Below are 19,341 nucleotides of genomic sequence, written 5' to 3'. Positions count from 1 at the left end.
CAAAGGCCTCACCTGCAAAATTAAACCAGCCATTAGTAAGTGTATTGCAAGATTCATGCCTTGGTTATTTATGCTGAGTTTCCTTTCTGCAGCGAAACAAACTGAAGTGCTGTCTATGGGGATGATCAATCAACCAGGTCAGGGTTTTTTTTTCCAAAAGGCCACCTGGGTTTTCTTTTTTCTTTTTCTCTTTGAAAATGTTTTGCTTCTCCTCCAAGAAGCTTCTTCAGTTCTTACTTTAGTTAGAACTGAAGAAGCTTCTTGGATGGGAAGCAAAACATTTTCAAAGAGGAAAGAAAACTCAAGGGGGAAATAAAAGCACCTTTGGGACAAACTTGCATCAAAGTTTGGAGAGAAATGTGCCCCTTGTCATTATGGATACTTCTTGGTATTCTGAACTGGGAGAACCCAAGTTAACTTTTCTTTTCCTGTCCTTTTAGATTTTATCAGGATAAAGTTTGAGAAAATCTTCTTTGCAAAGCACCAAACAAAATATGGACCAGATTTAGGCCTTGAGAGAAAGTTGGCCGAAGGATAATCTTCATGAGTGCTTACCTAGAATATTATCCATTGATCATTTTATGGAGAACATTGTAATTTTTATTTATTTATTTTCTTCAAGAAGGAATGAGCACTAATATGACAGAGTAACAATTGAACAATAATACAAGTAGGATCCTGCAGTGAGTTTGCTCAGATGTTTCCTTCTGGGTAAAGTATGCATGAAATTAGAAGCTTGGAATGGAGATCTGTAGATAAGATAAGATTGTTGTTGTTGTTGTTGTTGTTAATTGCGAAGTCGTGTCCGACCCATCGCGACCCCATGGACAACGTTCCTCCAGGTCTTCCTGTCCTCTATCATCTTCTGGAGTTCACACCTACTGCTTCAGTGACTCCATCCAGCCATCTCATTCTCTGTCGTCCCCTTCTTCTATTGCCCTCAATCTTTCCCAGCATTAGGCCCTTCTCCAGTGAGTCCTTCCTTGTCATTAGGTGGCCAAAGTATTTGAGTTTCAACTTCAGGATCTGGCCTTCTAAAGAGCAGTAGGGGTTGATCTCCTCTAGGACTGACCGGTTTGATCGCCTTGCAGTCCAGGGGACTTGCAGGAGTCTTCTCCAGCACCATAGTTCAAAGGCCTCAATTCTTTGGCGCTCAGCCTTTCTTATGGTCCAACTTTCACAGCCATACATTGCAACTGGGAAAACCATGGCCTGGACTATACGCACTTTTGTTGGCAGGGTGATGTCTCTGCTTTTTAGTATGCTGTCTAGATTTGCCATAGCTTTCCTCCCCAGGAGCAAGCGTCTTTTAATTTCTTGGCTGCAGTCCTAAGATAAGATAAGATAAGATAAGATAAGATAAGATAAGATAAGATAAGATAAGATAAGACGACCTTTATTGTCATTTTTTGAAGATGAGATCTTTGGTGCTGCATTTAGAAGAGCCAATAAGACACACACAAACACACACAGACACACAGAGCCTTTACTTCATTTAGGGGCATCTATCAGCTATACTTACAAAGTCAATATGGTAGCTGCAATGATATGATTGAAGTTCTGCTTAGTTTTTCCTCTGTGCTGTGTCTTAACTTTTTGGCTAAAATCAATGTAGCACATAAAAAAGAGGCAGAACTTTGTTTACAGCAATGCAGCCACCATCCTGATTGTTTCGACTCCACTCTGCAAACCACCTTGATACCATGGATGATCAACCACGCAGCTGCACGAAATCTGTGGCAGCTAACTTGCTTTTGGGGAATCAGTCTACACTCTGCAGAAGTCTCCTAATTAATGGTGACCAATGGAAGAGACATCTATCTCCAGGTTAATCCTGGATATTTTGCAGCTAAGCAGTTGATTGACAGACTAACAGTTCTACTGTACTTGGACAACTTTTTCCCTCGATGCACTAATGATTTGTGGTTTGACAGGCTGCCAATAAGGGAAGGATGAAGAAAAATATATGTGTGAATGTATGTGTGTATTTGCAGATGTTCATTCTCTTAGATGGCATGTTCTGTGCTTTTGATCAACGTTCTGTTCAGTTTAATTGAGTGATCAGCAGGTGGACAATTCGTCAAATATTATATGAACAGCATGTTATCCAGATACCATGGGGGTTTTCACTTTAATCAAAGTTAACATCTTCGCTTGGTATTTTTAAAAACCGACAAGTCTTGAACCCGATTTTGTTTTATATGCCCTTTGCATTCTTTATAGTGAGTAAGTTGGATTGTCCGACTAGCTAATGACCCTGATTACTCTCCATAGGACAGCACATGGCTTGTTTTAAAGCTGTGTGGTTATTTATGTTAGTTAAAATTCAGGGTTCATGTCCTGAACTCTCCTTAGACCTCTTTAGCAGTGGTGGGATCACACCACAGATCACACCAGTTTGGCAGAACCAGTAGCTAATTTTTGTTGAGTTTAGTGAACCAGCTGAAGCTGTAGCCCTTTTTCTTGAGGCCCAGAACGGCCCTCCGGAAGTGTGTGGATGCCACTTCCGGAAGTCCATTCTGGGCCTTGGAGGCGCAGAGGAGGCCTCCCAGGCCCAGAACAGCTGAGCAGGAAGTGCGTGGATGCCACTTCCGAAAGTCCATCCTGGGCCTCGGAGGCCCAGAGGAGGCCTCTTAAGGCCAGAACGGCCCGCTGGAAGTGCATGGATGCTGCTTCTGGAAGTCTGTTCTGAGCCTCGGAGGCACAGGCTAAGAGAACTGGTGGTTCGTGTATTTGAATCCCATCACTGCTGCTTACTTCTACCCAAAGACAAGACTTCCTACTTTTAAGCTATGTGAAAATCTCCCGATGTTACACAATGTTGAGCCTGGTTGACATTTTCATTCGATCGAAGTCACACTTTGCTGTGATAGCACATCACACTCTCTGTTGGAGTTTACAACTTGAAAGGAGGAAAACAATAACCTTCTAGGGGGAATCTGGCATTACAGAGGAAAGGAAAATTATTTTCTGTCTTCTCACACAATGATTCTGTCAAATCTGATAATAACTATACTTGTAATGCAGCTTGGGTGCAATACCACAAGACTTAGCTGTTTATCTTTTTCTATCAAAAGGTTGTGCAGCTTTTTTTAAAAAATCCTTAATGATATTATGGTCATTGCTTTGGAATAACCCCTTCATTTCAAGAAATGATGTCCTCCCTTTGAATTGCCTTTGCCTTCAGTGACATTTGTTGTTGTTAGTTGCGAAGTTGTGTCCGACCCATCACGACCCCATGGACAACGTTCCTCCAGGCCTTCCTGTCCTCTGTCATCTTCTGGAGCCCATTGAAGTTCACGCCTACTGCTTCAGTGACTCCATTCAGCCTCCTCATTCTCTGTCGTCCCCTTCTTCTCTTGCCCTCCGTCTTTCCCAGCATTAGGCTCTTCTCCAGTGAGTCCTTCCTTCTCATTAGGTGGCCAAAGTACTTGAGTTTCAGCTTCAGGATCTGGCCTTCTAAAGAGCAGTCAGGGTTGATCTCCTCTAGACTGACCAGATTGATCGCCTTGCAGTCCAGGGGACTCGCAGGAGTCTTCTCCAGCACCATAGCTCAAAGGCTTCAATTCTTTGTCGCTCAGCCTTTCTCATGGTCCAACTTTCACACCCATCCATTGCAACTGGGAAAACCTCAGTGACATTAACATTGATCAAAATCTGAAATATGTCTTGTGGTATAGCATTCATCTTGTTTTTATGGGACTGAGTGGAAAAAAAATCTGGTCCATAACTTCCTGAATATGAGAAAAGATTTAATATCATCTCCACCAAAGCCAGGTAATACAGGTAGTCTTCAACTTACGCCCGCCGTTGAGCCCCAAATTTCTGTTACTAGGTGAAACATTGGTTAAGTGAACTTTGCCTCATTTTATGACCTTCTTTGCCACAGTTGTTAAGTGAATCACTGCAGTTGTTAAGTTGGTAACAGGGTCGGTTAAGAGAATCTGGCTTCCCCCATTGACTCTGCTTGTCAGAAGGTCGCAAAAGAGGATCACGTGACCCCAGGAGACCGTTGCCGTAGGTATGAGACTATTGCCAAGCGTCTGAATTTCGATCACGTGATCATGGAGCTGGTACAGTGGTGGTTAAGTGTAAAAAATGGTCGTAAGTCACTTCTTTCTGTGTTGTTGTAACTTTAAAAAGTCACTAACTGAACTGTTGTAAGTCAAGGACTACTGGTGTGTGTGTTTATGTGTGCATATATATGATCAGACTCATCTCTTTCTGTGTGTGTGTGTGTGTGTGTGTGTGTGTGTGTGTACATGAAGGGTTAATACCAGTTTACAAGGCCTTGGTAAGGCCACACTTGGAATACTGCATCCAGTTTTGGTCACCACGATGTAAAAAAGATGTTGAGACTCTAGAAAGAGTACAGAGAAGAGCAACAAAGAGGATCAGGGGACGGGAGGCTAAAACATATAAGGAACGGTTGCTGGAATTCGGTATGTCCAGTTTAATGAAGAGAAGGATGAAGGGGGGAGATGATAGCAGTCTTCCAATATCTCAGGGGCTGCCCCAAAGAAGAGGGAGTCAAGCTATTCTCCAAAGCCCTGAAGGCAGGACAAGAAGCAACGGATAGAAGTTGATCAAGAGAGAAGCAACCTAGAACTAAGGAGAAACTTCCTGACAGTTAGAACAATTAACCAGGGGAACAACCTGCCTCCAGAAGTGGTATATATGTTTTCTGAGGTTTTCGCAGGTGTTTGTATGTAGGTCTTTGGTTATTCAGGTTTTCTTCCACGTAAAATTGGAAGTGTCTTGGCGACATTTCGACGAAGTCCCATTCGTCATCTTCAGGCTGGTGTTTTTGGCTTCGTGCTTCTAGGAGCAATGAAGTTCCTAGAAGCACGAAGCCGAAAACACCAGCCTGAAGATGATGAATGGGACTTCGTCTAAAGGTCGCCAAGGCACTTCCAATTTTACGCGGGAGAAAACCCGAATAATCAAAGATATATATATATATATATATATATATATATATATATATATATATATATATATATATATTGTGTGTGTAGTGTGTGTGTATATATATATATATATATATATATATATATATATATATATATATATACACACAAACACAACCCCATATATCTCCATGGTAAGATAAGTCTGGGCAGCCTATTAAAAATGTTTGAAACTTAAAAGTACAAGTTTTTAAAAAATTGCTTTAAATGCATCACAATCCTGAGAGATTTCCCCCCCCTCCACTTTGATCCAGATGCTTAGCTTGCTGTGGATTGCTTTGCCTCTGTTAATTTATCACCTTCAGCTTTTGATATTGCTATTGGTTGCAGTTCAGCGGTTTTTACTATCAGTGTTATTTAGTTCCACCATGACGTATGATTGCTGTTGTGGCTGCTGTGGCTGCCATATTTCTGATTTAGATGCTTCCGATGTTATCATGGTGCTTCGAAATATGGCTTTTAATGGCACTCGTTGCTGTGAGTGTGGACAACTGGGAAATGTTACAAATGAGAACAAATACAGAGAGGATGTTTTCCCATGGGGAGTGATTGGGGAATAATTGGAGGCTCCTTGAGTTATACTATACTCTCATGCAACCAAAGAACATAGAAAATCAAGACATAGAACCCAGGGCCACCTATATTCCTTTCTATTGCAATGGGCTTTCCACTTATTGCTGTCTCAGTTGCAGAAAAAGCATTTCACAGGTCAAGAACGGAGATCAAAACTATTCTTCTTGAGTTAATATATAATAGCTTCTTTTAGAAAATGAAAGAAAAACAAACAAATCTGCACCCACTTCAGCAGTTGTTTTTATGGTTAGTTGAGGAGAAATGAATGATCTTTTGAAAACAATGCTTGCCTTTAATATTCCTTCCACCCTTCCTCTCCCGGGCCGCCACCCACAATTCCAGAATCCATGCGCTGTCAGAAACTGGATGGTTATTATGTATCTATTTATCTAGTGATTTATCTAGTTATTTCTCAGATACCGAGAAACAAAAACCCACACAAGTCTGGTGCTTCTCTAAAGACCTTTGTCTATTTTCCATGTCTTTGAATGGTTTTTCCTTTCCTGACCACATTGCATCTTTCCAACACTTTGAAGGCTATGAAAAACCTCCTCATTTTAGCTCACTCCAAAAGAATAGACGACAATCTGGAAAAAGTATTTCTGCAATGCTGCCAGTTGTTTGGGTGTCGTAGGCACTAAATACTTTGATCTGTTCCCATTCAACTAGAAGTTATTTGCTCGTTAAAGGGGAGAATTCCCAGGGCCCTTTTGGAAAATAAAGTTAACATGCTCCCTTTTAAATTTCTCAGCCTAGAGGTTAATAGGGATGACAAAACCTAACATCTCTATTGTGCATGGTATATAATAGTTTCTTATGGATGTGCCAAGTGTCTATGCTGAATCCATCAGCAATGGTACAAGAGTCTCGTTGGCCTAGCTGAGATGTGTTGAAAGAAAAATCTTCATCAGGGTCCAGTCCAAGCCAGGAATAATCAAAATAGAGACTGCTTTAGAAAGAAGATTGTAGTTTATTGAAGAGGAGAGCCAGACAGAAAGATGGCTCTGGGAAAATTGACCACATGTAGTAGAGAGTGGTGGGTTTTTATACCTTCTTGAGCTTTTTGGGGGGAGTTGTTCCTGTGGCATGAACTTTGACCTGAGTCTGAATGTGCCTTTCTGGTGGTGGGTTAATTTTATTATATCTTTCTGGTGGTGGGTTAATCCTATTATGCTTCCCTGGGGCAGTGGCTGAGGACTGTTAGATTTTTGGTGTGAGGAATTGTTGATTCTAGAGATCTTTGTCTTTCTAATCCCAGCTTCCTGACTCCAATCTTTCTGACAAGATTATCACATCTGCATTTCTGCAGACCTGGTTTCTGTTTGGGGCAGAGAGACTTGTAGGGGAGCTGGTTTCTGCCTTTAAGATCCTTTGGGGAAATATATTCTGCCTTTTTAATATTTCCCAAAATATTTCTTTTTCTGGATTCTTCCCACAGTTGTTTAGGTTGAGCAGCTCTACCAGAAACTGAAGGTAGAGGTAATTCTTGACAGATGAACTCAATGGCAATGCAAAAGAGAAGTTCAAAAGTAATATTAGAAGCTATTCCCAAAGGTGCTTTTCCAGGTAGCAACTGGACTTTCTTGTTTTTCTTTGAAGAAGTTTTGCTTCTCATCCAAGAAGCTTCCTCAGCTCTGACTGGATGGTGGGGAATGGAAGGACTTATACTCCTTGCAGACAGCTGGTCATTTGCATTCTTTTAGAGGGTCATTGAAGCCACTTGAATGTTTACCTGTGTCCTCAGGATCACCTGAGTAGTGCAAAAGGGCGTGGAACCTTTTTGGCTGCAGGATGTTTTCTGCCCTGTGACTGTTCAAAGTTACAATGTCACTGAAAAAAGTGACTTCTAAACATTTTCCACACTTCAAACTGTTGCAGTATCCCCAAGATCACATGCTCAACATTTTGGGTGTTGGGCAACTGGCCTGTATTTATGACGGTTGCAGTGTCCCTGGGTCATGTGATCCCTTTTTGAAAAGTCCCTGGAGAAGCCAGATTCACTTAAAAACCATGTTAGCAATTTAACAACTGCAACGAGCTGTGGCAAGACAGGTCGTATAAAATGGGGCAAAACCCACTTGACAGCTGTCTTGCTTAGCAATGGAAATTTTGGACTCAGTTGTGCTCGTTAAGTTAAAGACGACCTGTACAGCAAGAAAAATAAGAATGCATCATAAGATCATTTAAAAGTAAACCCTAACTTTATTTTTTCCTCCCAAAATAGGTCTATGTTTAATGTTGCTGAAGGTGGGGTATACATACAGCATTCTCAGCCGATGCTAGAACACGGAAGGGATTTATTGCTTGTGGCCACAAGAGAAATTAGTGTCCCTTTTTATAGTTTCAGCTAGAGGGGGGAACCCCACCCCACAAAGTTATTTTGATAAACACAGGTTACTTTGGGAAAATGGGATTTGTCTTTTCATAAAATGCAAACATCATAGGACTTGGGACCGCAGAAGCAACCAAATCTGCTATTCACCAGGGGAGGTTCAGCTAACCACTGGAGCAGATATTTACTCTAGTTTTTAAATACCAGGGAAAGGTTCTTGCAACAAATTAGAGGTAGCAAACTGTGGCCTTTGGATCCACCTTTTTGTGGTCTCTGTTATATCTTTGGTTCTTTAGGCATTGAATGAGGCAGAGTGTTGAAACAGCAACAAGTTTATTAATCAGAACACAAGCAGCTCTAAAGGCTGCTGCACAGCTATTTATACAGTTAGCCTCTAGGTGGCAACCAATAGCCCCAAACCTCATTATCAGCTTGGAGACAGCCAGTCTGGCTTTCAGTAACAGCAACTGTTAAACAATACAGCAATGTAAGTCAGACATTAAGCAAGTGATTTAAAAGAAGTTGTGGCCAATACATTACAGCAGTGGTTCTCAACATTTCTAATGCTGCGACCCCATAATACAGTCCCCCATGTTGTGGTGACCCCCAACCACTTATACATCACCGGGTGCCAGGGGCGTGGCCAAAGAAAAGGGGGAAAAATGGCGGACAGCCTTGTTTGGCGACTCCCGTGAAATGGTCGTTCGACCCCAAATGGGGTCCCGACCCACAGGTTGAGAACCACTGCATTACAGTCTATGAACCCCTCCAAGAGTAAAGATGACTGTTAGGTTCCCAGCATTTCAAATTGGAAGGCAAAGAACACCGGGCTCAAAACAGGATTAGCAACAGGGGAGGGAGAGAAAAAGGAAAAATTCCAGCTGCCAAAAATTGTCCTTCCTTGTTATAATGTTTAGTGTTTGCAAAAATACTTCGCCTTTGTGAGCCCAGGTTTCCCGTACAGGTAGCCACCGACTTACAATCATTCACAGAGTGACTGTTCCAAGTTACAATTGCACTGAAAAAAGTGAGTTATAAATTTTTCACCCTTATGGCCATTGCAGCATCCCTCAGGGTCATATAATAAAAATTTGGATTTTTGGCAGCTGGCTCATATTTATGAAGGTTGCAATGTCCCAGGGGTATGTGGTCTCCTTTTGTGATTTTCTGACAAGCAATCAACGGGCAAGCCAGATTCATTTTACAATAGGGTAATAATATCATACCCTACAACAGGGATCTTCAAACTTGGCCCTTTTATGACTTGTGAACTTCAACTCCCAGAATTCCTCAGCCAGCGTGCCTGGCTGAGGAATTCTGGGAGTTGAAGTCCACAAGTCATAAAAGGACCAGGTTTGAAGACCTCTGCTTGTGGACTTCAACTCCCACAATTCCTTAGCCAGGCATGCTGGCTGAGGAATTCTGGGAGTTGAAGTCCACAAGTCATAAAAGGGCCAAGTTTCAAGACCCCTGCCCTACAATATCATACATCAAGTAAAGCTGTATTTGATTTAGAAGTCTCAGAGTTTTAGGCTAGCCGAGGTTTGTTTGTTTGTTTGTTTGTTGTTTAAAAAAGCAATAGAGAACTATTTCCATATTGCTGTCTTGAAAATTGCATGGGTGTTTCTATGGAATAATCAAGGTCCATGACTCGAGGGAAACATTAAGATTTAGCTGAGCTACATATTACTTTGAGGAGCATAGCTTTCCCCAAGCTCAACTATCCAAATATGAATAGAATAGCAGAACTGGAAAGGATCATGGAGGTCTTCTAGTCCAACCCCCTGCTCAAGCAGGAGACCCTATACCATTTCAGACAAACAACAGTCCAATCTCTTCTTAAAACCTCCAGTGTTGGAGCACTCACAACTTCTGGAGGCAAGTTGTTCCACTGTTTAATTGTTCCAACAGTCAGGAAATTCCTCCTTAGTTCTAGGTTGCTTCTCTTCTTGATTAGTTTCCATCAGTTGCTTCTTGTCCTGTCTTCAGGTGCTTTGGAGGACAAGACAATTAATTCATATGCATGCTGTTTTTCATGTTTGTTCCTAGTTTTAGTTTTAATATCCTCCTGTTTATTGGAGTTCAGTCTTCTGAGACCACTCTGGGATCCTGTTTTTTCTGTTCAAATATGATCTGGCAAGAAAGCAAAGTTAATTATTAAAAAAAAGGAAAAGCCATGCCCACATGCACACATTGTTTTTCACACTGATTTCTTAGCCTCCAGCATTCTGACTCCCCTTATGTGAGTCTAGACTCGTAACTCTACCTCTCTATTTATTCAGTAATTTCTAGTGAATCAGGGTATCCAAGCAGCCAGAGGATGTGGTCAAAGAGACTGGTGTGTGTGTGTGTGTGTGTGTGTGTGTGTGTGTGTGTGTGTGTGTGTGTGGAAATCCTCTCCAGCAGTTTAGAAAGCAAGACATGGATTTACGTAGAGAGCGACAGGCAAAGCTGGAGACTTTCTTTGTAACATAAAGTAGTGGAGGAGGAATCCAGCTTGTTGAAAGAAAAATCTTCATCAGGGTCCAATCCAAGCCAGGAACAAACAAACATGGAGACTGCTTTAGAAAGAAGGTTGTAGTTTATTGAAGAGAAGAGCCAGACAGAAAGATGGCTCTAGGAAAAAACACTGGCTACATGTAGTGGGTTTTTATACCTTCTTGGGCTTTTGTTTGGAGTTGTTCCTATGACATGAACTTTGACCTGAGTCTGAGTGTGCCTTTCTGGTATTCTGATGATGGTGTGAGAGGGACCTTGGAGTCCTAGTAGACAATCACCTAAATATGAGCCAGCAGTGTGCTGCAGCTGCCAAAAAGGCCAACACAGTGCTAGGCTGCATTTAACAGAGGGATAGAATCAAGATCACGTGAAGTATTAATACCACTTTATAATGCCTTGGTAAGGCCACACTTGGAATACTGCATCCAGTTTTGGTCACCACTATGTAAAAAAGATGTTCAGACTCTAGAAAGAGTACAGAGAAGAGCAACAAAGATGATCAGGGGACTGGAGGCTAAAACATATAAGGAACGGTTGCTGGAATTGGGTATGTCTAGTTTAATGAAGAGAAGGACGAGGGGGGACATGATAGAAGTGTTCCAATATCTCAGGGGCTGCCATAAAGAAGAGGAAATCAAGCTATTTTCCAAAGAACCTGAGGGCAGGACAAGAAGCAACGGATGAAAACTAATCAAGGAGAGAAGCAACCTAGAACTAAGGAGAAACTTCCTGACAGTGGGCACAATTAACCAGTGGAGCAGCCTGCCTCCAGAAGCGGTGAATGCTCCAACACTGGAAGTTTTTAAGAAGAGACTGGACAGCGATTTGTCCGAAATGGTGTAGGGTTTCCTGCCTGAGCAGGGGGTTGGACTGGATGACCTCCAAGGTCCCTTCCAACTTTACTACTACTATTATTATTATTAATAATAATAATCCTATTATCTTCCAAAGGTCATATCCTGCTTCCATGGAGCTGTGGCTGATGACTGTTGGATTTTTTGGTGTGAGGGATTGTTGATTCTAGAGATCTTTCTTTCTAATCCCAGCTTCCTGATTCCAATCTTTCTTTCTTTCTTTTTTTTAAACAAATTTTATTAAATGTACATTTTAAAAAGAAAAAATGGACATGATTCAACTTCCCTGGCTTCAACAGTGCTATTAGTATTACCTTACGTTACAGAAAGAAAAACAGAAACTTTAAATACATTCTATAACAGGACAGAGTATAACAAACTGTGCGTAGAACATCTGTAATTTTTTTTTGATAAATCATCTTTCAATCGTCAATGTTGTATCTGACTCCAGTCTTTCTGACAAGATTATCACATCTGCAATTTCTGCAGAACTGGTTTCTGTTTGGGGCAGAGAGACTTTGTGGGGGGGGGTTGGTTTCTGCCTTTAAGATCCTTTGCGGAAATATATTCTGCCTTTTTAATATTTCCAAAAATATTTCTTTCTCTGAATTCTTCCCACAGTAACATAAAGTAGTGGAGGAGGAATCCAGCAGCTGTAGGCTCAGACGCTCTGAAATGTTGGTTTGTTGCAATATACAGGTGGGTTGGTGGGTGGGGAGCAAGGAAGCCAAGCAAGGTTTTTACTTTCCACTGGGTTGATGAAGCAAATCTAAATTCGCACAGACCTAACTAGCATCAATAGAAATGTGCAAACATTTACTTAGCAAATAGCTGCAATGAAAAAGTGACTAGGATCAGGAGATTGAAGGATTGAAGCTAGCAAGGGAAAAATAAAAGCTACGGGTTAAGCAAACTCAGAAAAGACGTTCACCTTCAAAGCTAGAGAAAGAATAGCTAAGTGGCTACTGATATTTGAAAAGTTGGCAGAACAACCCTAGAATTTTTAAAGGTTTAAAGGCAGAGGATTTGATTCCGACAAACTGATCTTCTGCACACTTCTACCTCCTTTTGTAACCACAATAAAAGCTTTTTATTTAGCCTCGCTGTGCATTTGAGGTTTGTGCGTTCAGTTATTGAGTGGGGAATTGAATTCTTGAGGGAAGCATTGTCTCTAGATCTGACAGCGCGGTAGGCATTGTTAATTGTGTTGAGATGTTAAACGGAGAACAACGGAAGGGAAGTTATAGGATGGCGCTTGCAAATTGAAACGGAAGAGATTTGTAATCAAATTAAACCATGAACATTGTGAGCAATTTGCTAGCATGTAGAATAAGAAAACCCCATTGTACATTGTGGGAATAAATATTGGAGAAAGTGCTGATAAATGCACTCGCTATTGGTGAACTTTTTCTACCCACTCTCCTATGGAACAGTAACAGACACCATGGTAAAAGCATTAGGAATGGAGGCAGTGGCCAAAGGACTCCGTGATTGATCCTCTCTTTCTCCATGAGTTGGGAAGACAGAAGTCTTTCTTCCAGCTTTCCTCCTATAGGAAGAACAGAGTCCATCTTTCTTCCAGCTCCCTTCCTCTCCCGCCTCTTTCCTTCCTCCTTCCTTCCTACTCATCTCTCCTCCGCCCTCCTTCATTCCTCCTTGTTTCCCTTCTCCCTCTCTCTGTCTCCCTCCCTCCCTCCCTCCCTCCCTTCCTTCATTCCTCCCTCTCTCCCTCTGTACCAATCTCCCTTCCCTCCCTCCCTCCCTCCTTCCTTCCTTCCCTCCCTCCCGCTTCCTTCCTTCCTTCCATCCTTACTTCCCTCCCTCCCTCCCTCCCTCCCTCTTTCTTCCTTCCTCCCTCCCTCCCTTCCTTCATTCCTCCCTCTCTCCCTCTGTACCACTCTCCCTCCCCTCCCTCCCTCCTTCCTTCCTTCCTTCCATCCTTCCCTCCCTCCCTCCCCCTTCCTTCCTTCCTTCCTTCCTTCCTTCTTCCCTCCCTCCCTTCCTTCCATCCTTCCCTCCCTCCCTCTTCCTTCCTTCCTCCCTCCCTCCCTCCCTTCCTTCATCCTCCCTCCCTCCTTCCTTCCTTCCTCCTTCCTTCCTCCTCCCTCCCTCCCTCCCTTCCCTCCCTCCCTCCTTCCTTCCTTCCTTCCTTCCTTCCCTCCCTCCCTCCCTTTTCCTTCCTTCCTTCCTTCCTTCCCTCCCTCGTTCCATCCTTCCCTCCCTCTTCCTTCCTTCCTTCCTCCTTTCCTTCCTTCCTCCCTTCCTTCCTCCCTTCCTCCCTCCCTCCCTCCCTTCCCTGCCTCCCTCCTTCCTTCCTTCCTTCTTTCCTTCCTTCCTTCCTTCCTTCCTTCCTTCCTTCCTTCCTTCCTTCCTTCCTTCCATCCATCCATCCATCTTTCCATCCTTCCTACCTTCTCTCCTTTCCTTTCACTTTTTTTCCTAAGGCAGAAAACGTGGAAATTAAGGCTATTAGGACCCAAGTTTTTCTTTTTAAAGTAAACCTCTCCGCAAATAACTTTTTGCAATATACATTTCTCTAATGTGAGCACCTTTTAAAGTAATAATAATAATAATAAAGTAGGAATGTACCTTGGAGGTCATCTAGTCCAACCCCCTGCTCAGGCAGGAAACCCTGTACCATTTTGGACAAATGGCTGTCCAGTCTCTTCTTAAAAACTTCCAGTGTTGGAGCATTCACCGCTTCTGGAGGCAGGTGGTTCCACTGGTTAATTGTTCTAACTATTGGGAAGTAACGTCATTTCACTTTATGCATGTAGTTTTCAGAAACTAGTTCCTTTTAATATTTTTCCATAAATGTATGTTCCCTCTCTCTCTCTCTCTCTCTCTCTCTTTCTCTCTCTCTCTCTCTCTCTCTCTCTCTCTCTCTCTCTCCATGAACCCCAAAGAGAAAGACAGATATCACATACCAAAGCTATTAAGTTCTGACGATTCCACTTACAAATAGGTGTTACATTTCTCCCTTTTTATTAGTTCGCAAAGCTTTGCTCCGTTTCTGCCTTTTCCCAGAGACTACATGCTAATAACGCATTCATTCATTAATCATATATCTGTTCCTTCAACTTCCCTGTAAATCCAGTAAGTGCTTCGCCCAATCTTAAAAAGTGAACTTGTCAGCGGAAAGTACATTTTCATATCTCATTCCACCTTTGCACTTAAGAGCTCTTTTGGAGACATTCACCCTGTAATATTAAACGCTGAGGGGTCCTTGATGCCCTCTGACCTTTTTTTCTTGCAGACATTTCATCTAGTTTAATGAAGAGAAGGACGAGGGGGGACATGATAGCACTGTTCCAATATCTCAGGGGCTGCCACAAAAAAGAGGGAGTCAAGCTATTCTCCAAAGCGCCTGAAGGCAGGACAAGAAGCAACGGATGGAAACTAACCAAGGAGAGAAGCAACCTAGAACTAAGGAGAAATTTTCTGACAGTTAGAACAATTAACCAGTGGAACAACCTGCCTCCAGAAGCGGTGAATGATCGAACACTGGAACTTTTTAAGAAGAGACTGGACAGCCATTTGTCTGAAATGGTATAGGGTTTCCTGCCTGAACAGGGAGTTGGACTAGATGACCTCCAAGGTCCCTTCCAACTTTATTATTATTATTATTATTATTATTATTATTATTATTATTATTATTATTACCCAAAGTAGGTAACATCAACAGTGCACTGATAATGTTACCTAGTCTGAGAAATAAAACATCTGCAAGAAAACAACCAAGATCAGAGAATAACAAAGACCCCTTTCTTTCTTTCTCCTCCTTTCTGCTCCTCCTCCTCCTCCTCCTCCTCTTCCTCCTCCTCCTCCTCTTTTTCATCTTTCTCCTCTTTCTCCTCCTTTCTCCTCTCCCCCCCTCCTCCTCCTCCTCCTCCTTCTCTTCCTCCACAATCAAGAGATTGTCTTTTCGATGCCTAGTTTAAATATTATTCTGTATTGATATTAAATGCACCCATGAACATACGGTATACCATTAGCCAGTAAACAATGCCATCGTGTCACAGCTGCAAAACATAGTAGCCCAGGATTATCTGATGGTAGTAAATCTTTATCCAAGAACCAGGGTGGTTTCTTTCTTGACGTAGACTAAATTGGTGGATCTCACGGAACTTTGGCTTTGACACCAAAAACGTGGTTGCCAAAAGTCTGGCCTTGGAAAAAGAAAGAAGGCAAAAGGATTTTCTAAATGAAGCTGAGTAGCAATTTTTCTGGGAACACATGACTAGGCCAGGCCCTTGCAGCTACCAACTCTTGGGAATAAGACTGAGAGAAAAAATGTGCATTCTTTACCCACAAAGTATCTTAACTGCTGAGTATGTGATGACATTTAGGAGCAGGTGAGACCTGCATTTTTGCAGATTTGCCAAGGCCACTTTTCTGAGTATTATTTTTTTTTTCCTCCGTCACCTGTCTAAAAGCTTTCTCTCATTCTTCTAAAAGTAGGGAACAAATAGTGCCTCTAAAATGTTTTCCTGCCAATTTGTGTAGATCTCCAGTTGTTCAGAGAAATGGAGTATACAACTGTCAAGTCACACCCCAATCCTGCTTGTAATTGTTCCTAGTTTTCTCGGTTATCTCCCCTGAGTCCACCTTTTTTGACCAGTTTTTTTTTTTAATTTAATTTATTTCAGAGGAATTAATTGACTCTATCCAGGAAGGCTTCGTCAAACAGGGAATCCTTTTTCCCTACTTTAATTTACAAAATTTAAAAACAGCTCCAGGAATGTGATTGATTCTGCTGTAATAACTTCGATACTTGAAATGTACAAGGTTTCTTTTCCCCAGACCTGACTTCATTAATCTATTTTTATTTATTATTTCTTTATTTATCTGTGTATTGGTCAGCCTGTCTCTCTTCAGTCTTTCTTTTTTGTAAACATTCAAGGTAGCTTACCATAACTGCATATACATTTGTTTCTATTTTTAGCCTCAGTGTTACTGTTAATTAAACTATATTAAAGTTAATATATAAAGTTAATAAAGTTAAAGTGTAATTTAAAATTAAATAAAATTAAAGTCAGTATCTTTAGAATCAGTTCACCACTAAGAACATTTTTTTCCAAAGTTCAAGTCCCAAGAGTAAACAGGAAACAGCATTTTGGCCAGAAGAAGCAATAATTTAGATTGGATAAAATTTACATTTAATTTAAATTAAATTCATTGTAATTAATGCTATTATTCTCTACACATGTAATGCCTTTCTTTCCTTGTTAAATTAAAAAATAAAACCTGGCAGCAATTTTGGAGAGACCTACCATTCAGTATTTTTTAATTTTGTTTATTTTAGAACAAGATACAAAGAAAATACATAAAATGGCAAACTAACTGGAGGGGAACCAAGAAAGAAAAAACTATAAATAGAAATAAAAAGAGAAACATGATTAATGATAAACTTTAATAAACAAATCAGAAAAAGAAAACTACATATCTTACTTATTAAGTGTTAAAAAAAATCCAGAAAAGTTCAACTACTCAGGGTAACTAGGAAACTATTTAAAATTGTTTGGCAACAAAGAAAAAGCGAATTTGATTAGCAGACAGAAAACACAAGAGTACAACTTTTTGGGTATTCCTTTATTGTGATAAAACTTAATAATCAGGGAACAATCCTAAAATCTGTAGATTATTCTGTCTGTCAAATTTCACTGAGGTTTGTCAGAGGTAAAATCTGTTTAGTAAGAAGGTCATTTGATCCTAGAGGATGAAAACAACAAAGTGGGTAAAACAACACCTGTCTAATTAAGAATATTCCCCCTCTTTTATTTTCTTTTTGATGGTAAATTTGCCAGAATTAAATCTAATATTCTTTTGCCTGTGTGGGTCATTAAAAGTCTCCAGTTGCAGATCAAATGTTAAATGAACTGGTCTTTTAATTATTGTCGGTGCCTGGGAATTTTAACCTCACTGAGCAAGATTAACTTTTCACCATTATTTTTTTTTTCCTTTGCTTTGAACTGATGTCACACTGAATAAGAGGATAAATGGGTCTATAAAAGTCATTTGTGAACCTTGTCAACTATCAAGTTTCCTTTTTCCAGTATGCATTCAAAATAGACAGTGATTAATATATATAGGGTGTAGGGGTGTAGGTATATATATATATTGTGTAAATGTATGTTATGTATGTGTATGAGTAGTTACCGGTATATATTTTCTTTTGAGAGCAGACAACAGAATTTCATTTTTAATGTGAGCCAGTGTGCTCATAGTAAAAAATAACAATAAATCTTATCTTATCTCTTATCTTTTATCTCTTAATTATTTTCCTTTCCTATCCTATCCTATCCTATCCTATCCTATCCTATCCTATCCCTATCCTATCCTATCCTATCATCCTATCCTATCCTATCTAATCTAAAAGTCTTTCTTGTGGACGATTCATGACCAAAACACATGGAAATAAACTTCTAAGATGGTGGACAACTCTTTTAAAGGCAGCTATAATTTTTTTTAAAAAAAGATTTTAGGGTAGCCATTTATCTAATCCTATAAATAAATGTTAACATCTAAAGAACTGCTGAATATTAACAAGTCCACTTTGTTATGGGAACTGTTTGCTTCAAATCCACACCTGTTCTGGTGTCCTTGACAAAGCTTCAGGCTCCCACGATCTGCAGCTGAATCGAAGAAGTTTCATTTCGTCATCTACCCACTTGAAAATAACATCTCCCTCCACCTTTATTTTAAGGCAAGTTGAAATATAGAGGCACATAGCTGCCCAAGTTGCATCCTTGGCAATGAAACACTGAATTAACACAAACTGGTGCAACAGGACAAAATCTTTTGGGACTACTCTGGTCACCAGATTCCCTTTTATTCAAGAGGCCAATATCAACAGAACACCATCATTGCCAACAGCTGTGAGAATATGCTCCTGAACATTACACTGAAAAAGGGCGCAAAAAGAAATACTAACATCGGTACTTGAAAAATTAGGAATGTTTTCACTCTAGTTGATTGGTGGTTACTTCACGTTTCCATTAAACTGTGGATGCTAGGTGTCTCCATTTCAATATATTAAAAGGACTGATCAATAGACAGATGACAGATGAAACCTAGAGGAAGATAGATAGACAGAAAGACAGATATACATGGATATACCCCTCAGCAAAATTGGATCCGATCTTCCTTTGAAATATTTCCGCATTCCAAGCTTTTTTTTTTTTTTTTTAACTGCTCAGTTTGGTCTGAGGTCTGAATTCTTGCCAGAGGCCAAATGAGCAGAACAGCTGCCATTCCTGTCTCATCTCTAATTTGGCCTCTGGAAATAGCATGAGCCGAAATCTCCCACCTGACCGGTGATTCACTTGCTCTCCAAATTGGCACTTGGTTTTTCGAGACACAAGTGGTTAAAGGAAAGTTAGAGGGTCCAATTTTATAAGAAGACAAGTCATCACTGTAATTGTTTTGTCGTTCCCTGTAATTTGCTGTAGACAAAACAAGGGTAAAATACTAGCTGGTTTTAGATCTGCATAAGGGCCTTTGCATGATTGCTAACATTTCTAAAATGCTTGCTTAATTGGTTTGCTGAGTTGTGGAAACTTGCTGTTTTTCTTACTCTTTTACAGTAGGGGAGTAAACGTGTTTTGTTTTTCATGAATGGGTCTAAAATTTTTATTTCCCCCTGATTTTCATCTATCAAAAATTCACATTTGATGGCAGTGGACAAGAAAAAAAAAAATCCCGAGGTGCTCTCTGTGCTTGGTTGTTTTATTGCAGAGATTTCATTACCCAACTAGGTAACATCATCAGTGCTAGTAAAGAGTGGGGTTTGCTGTCATTTTACAGTCTAGTGGCTTGTTCTGTCAGTATTGATGGGGTGTGATCTTGGCAGTTCCTTGAATTGGCTCTTTACTGGTAACTTGTTTGGCAGTTCCTTGATTGAGGTATTGCTTATTTATTTAGGAAAGTTATTTGCTGCCCATTTTGTATCCAATGATTTACAATGCCTTTACAATGCCTTGGTAAGGCCACACTTGGAATACTGCATCCTGTTTTGGTCATCATGTTGTAAAAGAGATGTTGAGACTCTAGAAAGAGTACAGAGAAGAGCAACAAAGATGATTAGGGGACTGGAGACTAAAACATATAAGGA

At 40.6% G+C, this 19,341-nt stretch overlaps 1 protein-coding gene across 2 annotated transcripts in view; it reads left to right on the top strand.

The window, feature by feature from the left end:
* COL22A1 (collagen type XXII alpha 1 chain) overlaps positions 1 to 19,341 on the top strand; it is a 186,470-nt gene that overhangs the window by 30,687 nt on the left and 136,442 nt on the right. The gene's annotated exons all lie outside the window — the stretch shown is intronic.

Source organism: Crotalus tigris, unplaced genomic scaffold, assembly GCF_016545835.1.
Source record: "Crotalus tigris isolate CLP2741 ecotype Arizona unplaced genomic scaffold, ASM1654583v1 scf7180000024277.1505481, whole genome shotgun sequence".
In the NCBI taxonomy this organism is placed as follows: Eukaryota; Metazoa; Chordata; class Lepidosauria; order Squamata; family Viperidae; genus Crotalus; species Crotalus tigris.
The sequence above is the reverse complement of the archived record's forward strand: the minus strand, read 5'-3'. Positions and strand labels throughout refer to the sequence as shown.